This window comes from Schistosoma mansoni, chromosome 1, assembly GCF_000237925.1.
Source record: "Schistosoma mansoni strain Puerto Rico chromosome 1, complete genome".
Lineage (NCBI taxonomy): Eukaryota > Metazoa > Platyhelminthes > Trematoda > Strigeidida > Schistosomatidae > Schistosoma > Schistosoma mansoni.
This window is the reverse complement of record NC_031495.1, coordinates 33,269,521-33,277,816: the sequence shown is the minus strand read 5'-3', so window position 1 is coordinate 33,277,816 and position 8,296 is coordinate 33,269,521.

Below are 8,296 nucleotides of genomic sequence, written 5' to 3'. Positions count from 1 at the left end.
TTCATAACAGTCCAAATGTTATAAATAGTACATCTGTTCATAAATGAAAGTTAAACGTTCGTTAAAGATATTGTAGTAATTCGTAGAACCTAACTTATATCATGAAAAATCTCCAGTGTTCATTTTCCGAGTTACATCTGGTCATATTCATTACCGTGGAGCACATATATACGTCAGGTCCTAGAACATAGACACAAATTCAGACGTCCCACAATAGTAGTATTTCTTGACCTTAAGGCGGCATTTGACTCTGTTGATCGTGAGGTTCTATGGCAATGTTTGTCACTGAAAGGAGTACCAAAGAAGTACATTAACCTCATAAAGGCTCTCTACTCGAGCACAACTGGTCGAGTTAGAGCCTATGGCGAACTGTCATCAGAACTGATTACCACAAGTGGCGTTCGTCAGGGCTGTCCACTCTCCCCATTCTTGTTTAACTTTGTCATTGACTTACTTTTAGAGATAGCACTTTCATCAGCTAAACCTCCAGGAGTTGAACTTTTACCAGGAGACTCACTTGTCGACTTAGAATACGCCGACGACATAGTTTTACTCGGTGAAGACGCTGACAACATGCAGAGTCTTCTGACCACTATAAGCAACTATGCAGGCATGTTCGGAATGCGATTCTCTCCCTCGAAGTGCAAAATGTTACTTCAGGATTGGGTTGCATCGACACCTGAACTAATGATAGGGAGTGAAGTAGTTGAGCGTGTAGACCACTTCACTTATCTTGGAAGTCTCATCAGCCCTTGTGGTCTGGTATGTGACGAAATCTCAGCACGGATACAGAAGGCTCGTCTAGCTTTCGCCAACTTGCGTCATTTATGGCGTAGGCGAGATATCCGTCTAGCAACCAAAGGACGGGTTTACTGTGCAGCAGTTCGCTCCGTCCTACTCTATGGCAGTGAAACATGGCCAATAAGAGTAGAGGATATTCGTAGGCTACTAGTGTTCGATCATAGGTGTCTTCGAAGCATTGCTCGTATATCCTGGGACCACCGGGTAAGTAATGCAGTTGTTAGGAAACGAGTACTAGGTAGGGATGGCAAATCGATTGATGAAGTAGTGAAACTTCATCAGTTGAGATGGCTGGGACATGTGTTACGTATGCCCGACCACCGACTGCCCCGACGAGCGATGTTTTATGGTGTAGGAGTAGGTTGGAAGAAAGGTAGGGGCGTTCAGACCAAAATGTGGCACAAGCCCATGAAGTCACTGACAAGTGGATTAAGCCATGTTGGTAGGTGCAGACCACCTGGTTGGGATCCGCAAGATGATGGTAACCAATGGTTAGAGACCTTGAATGACATAGATCGAAATCGTTTGCAGTGGCGCAAGTGCATCCACTCTTTGTGTTTCGCCAAATTGTAATCTGAACTCTTTATATACCTTCCTTTTCTTCTTTCCAAGTTTATTTCACTAGATTATACTCCTTGAATAACATCTTCAAACTCTAATCTTTCCGATTACTGCTTATAATCTTACTACCTCTACCACTATGGGACTCGAATCGACAACTTCATCTCTGTGCTAATGTGGTATGGGAACTTAAACTGATGTACGTACGTACGAAGTTCTACGTTGTGACTGACTGACTGAACTGTGATCCCGTTATTGTATCATAAGTTTGGATTTAGTTGCTTATCGAAGTATGGTATGTCCATACTGGGCTTCATAATTTTGAAACTCAAGAGACCAAATTCTTTGACATAAACATACAGGGCTAAAATTTGCCCATTATCTGGTGTTAAAAGTTGTAGTAGTCACAGTTTACGTTTAGTGAGTTGTAATCAGATCATCGAAACTTCTTCAGGAAGTTCTATTATAAGAATTGACGGTTAGTTTATCAAACAAGTGCAATATATAATCCCTCATTTTCACATTGGTAGGTGGTTACTGTCTGACGTTTACTTCTATGAGTGACCAAGCAACGCTGACAAGTGTGCTTTTTTATTATTACTACACTCACAGTTTACTTATATGACAAAGCTGAATTGCGAGCCAGCACCATAACCATAATTGTAACTTATGAGTAACAAAGCAAGTAGGCTGTGACTACCCAGGTGAATCAATCACTTGATTATAATATTTCTACTGCATTTTCACCAGACTGTGCTTATGTGTTTGACATATGACTGGTCAGTTCACTTCTATTTCTCTGGACCTTTCAATTATAGCACTTTCCAGGTCAGGGTAGGCTGTTATTAAGAAAGGGATACAATCGACAAAATCTCATTATCAAGACAGGACATGGTGATGTATAATAGATCAGGTATTAGGTAGATTTTCTATATTTATGAGATGACATTTTTTGTAGAACACCTGTAGTAATCAAGAACATGAGTGGGGACAATCGAATGTATTTAGGCACAAAATTACAGAATATATCAGTGAATTGTGAGAACCATATAGTAAATAGTTAATTTCCAAACTACTAATCAATTGTCTCAATCTTGACAGTTCCTTCTGCAAATATCAATCCATCGTCTCTGATTATTATTGTTCATGCATTTTCATACCAATGGCGTCCCATCCCCGTTCTTTCCCTATCGATCTACTGAAATACATTCAATATCCAGCCATCGTTACATACTACCTGTGTAGATATAAGTAGCACACACCTATTGATAAAGATTTAGAGCGACCCACACTAAGTCTCGGAAATACACCTTTCTGTTCCATAGGATATTAAAAGTGCTCTACAGGTAGTGGACTCGTCTGTGTGTTACCCCTACAAGTAGCGAGCAGAAGCACGTAGGTCTGTGTGTTATCAAAATAAACGCTTTCACCAGTCACAGATTCCCCATAAGTTTATGTAGTTATAATTACTAGATGCCACTTCTCACCCATCAATACCTCCCGAATACCCTGGTGCACTCTGAAAGTGAAGTAAGTCCACTCTTTGGCGAGATGCGCCCATGTGTTTACAGCCCCTCTTTAGCAGGCCCTACTTACCGCCTCGTGAGGTAGGTTCTGTTTAGACAGTGAGAGGACGGGAAATAGACGTTCTGTGCTTAAGTTGAGTTGTTGAATACAAAGTATTCAACCCAAGAGGTTGAGTGACCCTGGTTCTAAACCGGGTCCAGACCCCGAAGGAACGATTGAAGTAGGAGTCTAATGTTGGTCACGCGCAATTATAGGATGTTATCTCCTAGTGTCGCCCCACTGATTTTCGGATTAGTCCCCTAGATCAAAGTCACGAAGAGTAACTCCCTAAGAAAACCAGTTGCCTTAGGATACATATATGGCATCCCACTTCGAACAAAATATGTCTCTTGCTTTGTCATCCACTGAAGTGCTATCCGTAGTTATTTTGTAATGTACATTTCTACTTTACGTGACTTGTTCCTCTATTCTTCTAAATGATCACAAGTCTCTAATTGTCCGAGATTTTGAATTCTTCGTGGTGCAAGTTTTCTGAAATCACATATCCCATCCAAACTGGCTTGTTGGAGACTGTGTGGGTTTAATATCAGATTTCGGTGCCGCAGAGTAGGGGTCACACTAGTCGAGCTGGCCCTATTGTCAGTCGTCTGTGCGCTTTTCGATTACGAAACATCGCCTAAGTAGTAAGAAATTGCCGTGGGAATCGATGTCGTTTCGTGATCCTCGACTTTGTCTCCACAGATTGCAGCCCAGATACGATGAAGGATGAATCTCACGACCAAATAAACGATATCAGTGAAGTGCATTTGATAGACATTGTAATACTAACCGGGGATTCGAATGCGCAGGTCGGGAGTCCATGCACAGAGGAGAGTCACATGGGTAGCCACCAGGGACTCATTGTTTCCATGTTAAATGGGAGTGACTGTCTCCTTGAGCTTTGTGGCGATCACAACCTTTTTCTTCCCAGTGCCAACATTCAACACAACGGCCAACGATGTTGTTGCATGGTTGTCCAGTCTCACTCATCCTCTTTGACTTCGTCATCGATAATATCCTGGGAACAGCTTTGAACAAGGAAGTCAAAAGGCTTGCCGACCTAGATATTTTTTGTGGGTGCTGATGGTAACGTAACTGATGAGGTCAATCTGCGTTTGGAAGAATCCAGAGCGGTCGACAACAATCTGCCTCACCTTTGGAGCCATTGCGATACTAGTTTGGCCGTAAAAGATCGGATCTATACCACATCGGGTGAGAGAGATTTGCTTTATACTTGCGAAGCCTGGCACCTCCAAGCTGAAGATATTCGCAACTCCATGTGTCCGATCATCACTATCTCTTAAGGATTGTTGATGACTAGTGGCAACACCGTGTTAGTAATGCTGAGATACGGGAAGTGTGTTTGGGCTCAGTGACAATAATTCAACTAGTGTCGCCACCTCGAAAAACTCGCTTCGGTGGCCTAGATGTGTGCTACGAACACCATTCTGGATGCTTCCATACTGTGCATTATTTGCCGAAGCTGGGACGGGGTTACGAGAGAGGAGATAGCCAGTCTGTGACATGATGCCACGAAATGGTGAGCTGTATAGGATCTGGGATATATCTGTTTATCACGGTTCCCTGGTCGAGGTTTTAGAGATGGTGCAACTCACTTGTTTGAGACGCTATCAGGCATGGCATAGAATATTAAACTCTGGAGGTCTTGCCGTGATTTCTTAAAAATTTCACGACATTAAAGGGGACTTTAACTAGATAAATTTTCTGTCTTCTAATTTAACTGAAGTGTCTTTCATATCATATAATCTTGCTAACTGTTTTATTAATATGTCTTTGCTCCTCAAATGTACTGCAGTTTCCTCAAGTACAACACAGTGAACGCCAAGCCAACCATACTTAATGGTGAAACTCTGGAAGATGTGGAAACATTCACGTACCTGGAAAGCATCATTGATGAACAAGGAGGATCTGATGCAGATGTGAAGGCGAGGATTGGCAAAGCAAGGACTGCATCCCTACAATTAAAGGAAATATGGGGCTCGAAACAACTGTCAACTAATTTCAAAGTGAGAGCCTTCAATACGAACGTCAAGACAGTTCTACTGTACGGAGCTGAAACGTGGAGAACTACTAAATCCATCGTCAAGAAGGTACAAGTATTTATAAATAGTTGTCTTCGCAAAATACTCAACATTCACTGGCCGTATACCATCAGCAACAGCCTTCTGTGGGAGAGGAAAAACTAGCTTCCAACTGAAGAGGAAATTAGGAAGAGACGTTGGAAGTGAATCGGACATACATTGAGGAAATCACCAAGCTGCATCACGAAGCAATCCCTAACTGGGAACCCGGAAGGGAAGCGGAAAGGAGGAAGGCCAAAGAATACATTACGCCGGTAAATAGAAGCAGATATGAAAAGGATGAATGCCAACTGGAAAGGATTGCACAGGACAAGGTTGAATGGAGAATGCTGGTGTGCGGCCTATGCTCCTCCACAAGGGGTAACAGGCGTAAATAAAGCAAGTAATATATTTAATAGACCAAAAATTATAGTGTTTATGTAAAAATTGAAAGTACGTCAATTGAAAGATGTTTAGTGTAAGTTTAATTCTATAACTATAAGAAGTTATAATAAATCGTAAATACGTAATGTTCAACGAATTTTAATTTAATTTGATTATTCGCTATTGGATAGAAGTACCTAATGCATCTAGAATCCATTTGTCGAGTTTTGTATCAGTGTTATAGTAATCCAATATAATTATTTGAGTATTGAAAAGGTAACGTAAAATATTTTGCTAGTTTGTTTTCACACAATTTCTTAAAACGTTCGAGTACATAATTTTCTAGTTCAACATTACTTAAGTTAGCTGTGAACATAAAAGTTAGTTGATATATTAAAGATGAATAAGTGTAGTGGGGGGTTCCCACAAGGATGCTGTAAGCAGTGTGTAGCGGAACGTGACGTCGAAGTTGCTACTCTTGTCAGACGGAGTAAAGAGTTTCAGAGCTTTAGAAGGATGGCATCGACTGAACACTTGAAGACTGTTCAGATAGCAGAACACACCAAGAGATGCAAATGAACAATTAAAGGCTATGTATATCGGATTATGTAGAAAGTTTGTAACTTCTGGCAGTAAATATACACTTCTCCTCTCTGTTGTCGTATTTCATCTAAGTACTTATTTGATCAGTTGAAAACACTCTACTAATATGGTTGGATACATCTAAATAATTGTGGTTAAATTATGATTTACCATCGCACTTATTAGGATAAAGATAAAGGCTTCTATGAGTTTTTTTGAGTGAGATAATATGCCGACTACCATTCACACAAACAGTAACTCTATAAAAAATACATAAGTATACAACTTAAAACACTTGAGATTCATAAGAATGTGTCTGATATGCTATCGTTTCTTAAAAGGTGCATGGGTTAATTGTGAAGTGTTTACTAATATTTCAAACATCGATCAATAAAGAATGGTTCCTTCCAAATTTGTCAAGAGTAAGCTCTGGCAGAATCAGTGTTATTGGTGACATACTGAGTAATAACAACCCTTGTGATGCACAAATGTTCCAATTTCAGAATGTCCCCTAATGTGGTAATAAAATCTTCGACTCGACATGTCATTTGGTGACATGTGATCGGATTTATGTGGGGATACTGTGGAGGACTACATATAATTTTCCATAAAAATATTTATGGCCTTAAAATAAGTCCAAACACAAAATCATCAACAGTCGAGTGGATCGACTTACTTACTTACACCTGTTACTCCCGATGGAACATAGGCCACCGATCAGCATTCTCCAACCCATTCGGTCCTGGGCCTTCCATCCTAGTTCTATCCAATTTTTGTTCATTCTTCTCATGTCTGTCTCCATTTCTCGGCGTAATGTGTTCTTTGGTCTTCCTCTTTTCCTTTGGCTTCCAGGATTCCATGTGAGGGTTTGTCTTGTGACGCAGTTGGGTGCTTTCCTCAATGTGTGTCCTATCCACTTCCAAGGCTTTTTCATGATTTCTTCCTCCGCCGAAATTTGGTTTGTTGTCTCCCACAGTAGGTTGTTGCTTATAGTGTCTGGCCAACGGGTTCGAAGTATTTTGCGTAGACAACTGTTAATAAACACCTGTATCTTCCGGATGATGGCTTTTGTAGTTCTCCACGTTACCGCCCCATACAGTAGAACTGTCTTGACATTTGTATTGAAAATTCTGATCTTGGTGTTGGTTGACAATTGTTTTGAGTTCCAGATGTTCTTCAATTGTAAATTTACTGCTCTTGCTTTGCCGATCCGCGTCTTCACATCTGCATCAGATCCACCATGTTGCTGCCTAGATATGTAGAGGTGTTTACATTCTACAAAGTTTATCTATCAAGTGTAATTCGATTGGTGCATGCTGTGTTGTATCGGAGAATCTTGCTTTTCCCTTTGTGTATATTGAGACCTATTGCTGCTGAGACTGCTGCTACACTGGTCGTCTTCTCCTGCATTTGTTGTTGCGTGTGTGATAGAAGATTCAGATCATCTGCGAAGTCTAGATCGTCCAGCTGCATCCTAGCTATCCACTGTATCTCGTGCTTCCTTCCAGATCTTGACGATTTCGTGATCCAGTCGATCACCAGGAGAAAGAGAAAGGGTGAGAATAAGCAACCTTGCCTAACACCGGTCTTTACCTCGAATGAGTCGGTGAGTTGTCCTCCATGAACGATTTGGCAGTTTAATCCATCATAGGAATTCCGAATGATATTGACTATCTTCTCAGGCACTCCGTAGTGTCGAAGAAGCCTCCATAGTGTTGTCTTGTCCACGATATCAAATGCTTTCTCGTAGTCAATGAAGTTGATGTAGAGTGATGAATTCTATTCAGTTGATTGTTCTACAATGATCTGTGGTCTTGCGATTTGGTCGGTACACGATTGATCCTTACCGAATCCAGCCTGTTGATCTCGATGTTGGGCGTCTACCGAATCCCTCATTCTGTTTAAAAATACTCTATTGAAGACCTTTCCTGGTATTGAAAGAAGAGTGATGCCCCTGTAGTTATCACACTTGCTGAGATCGCCTTTGTTTGGTATTTTGATCAGAAATCCTTCTTTCCAGTCTGTTGGTACTTGTTCTTCATCCCAAATCTTACTGAAGAGGATGTGGAGTGTCTTTGCACTTGCTGCTACATCTGCTTTCAGTGCCTCTGCTGGAATGTTGTCTGGTCTTGCTGCTTTGCCGCTCTTGATTTGTCTGATAGCCATGCTGATCTCTTCAATTGATGGTGAGCCAACATCGATTGGGAGGTTCTTGGGTGCTGCTTCGATGTTGGGTGGGTTCAGTGAAGCTGGTCGATTCAAGAGTTCTTTGAAGTGTTCTACCCACCTGTTCCGTTGTTCTTCAATGTTTGTGATTACCA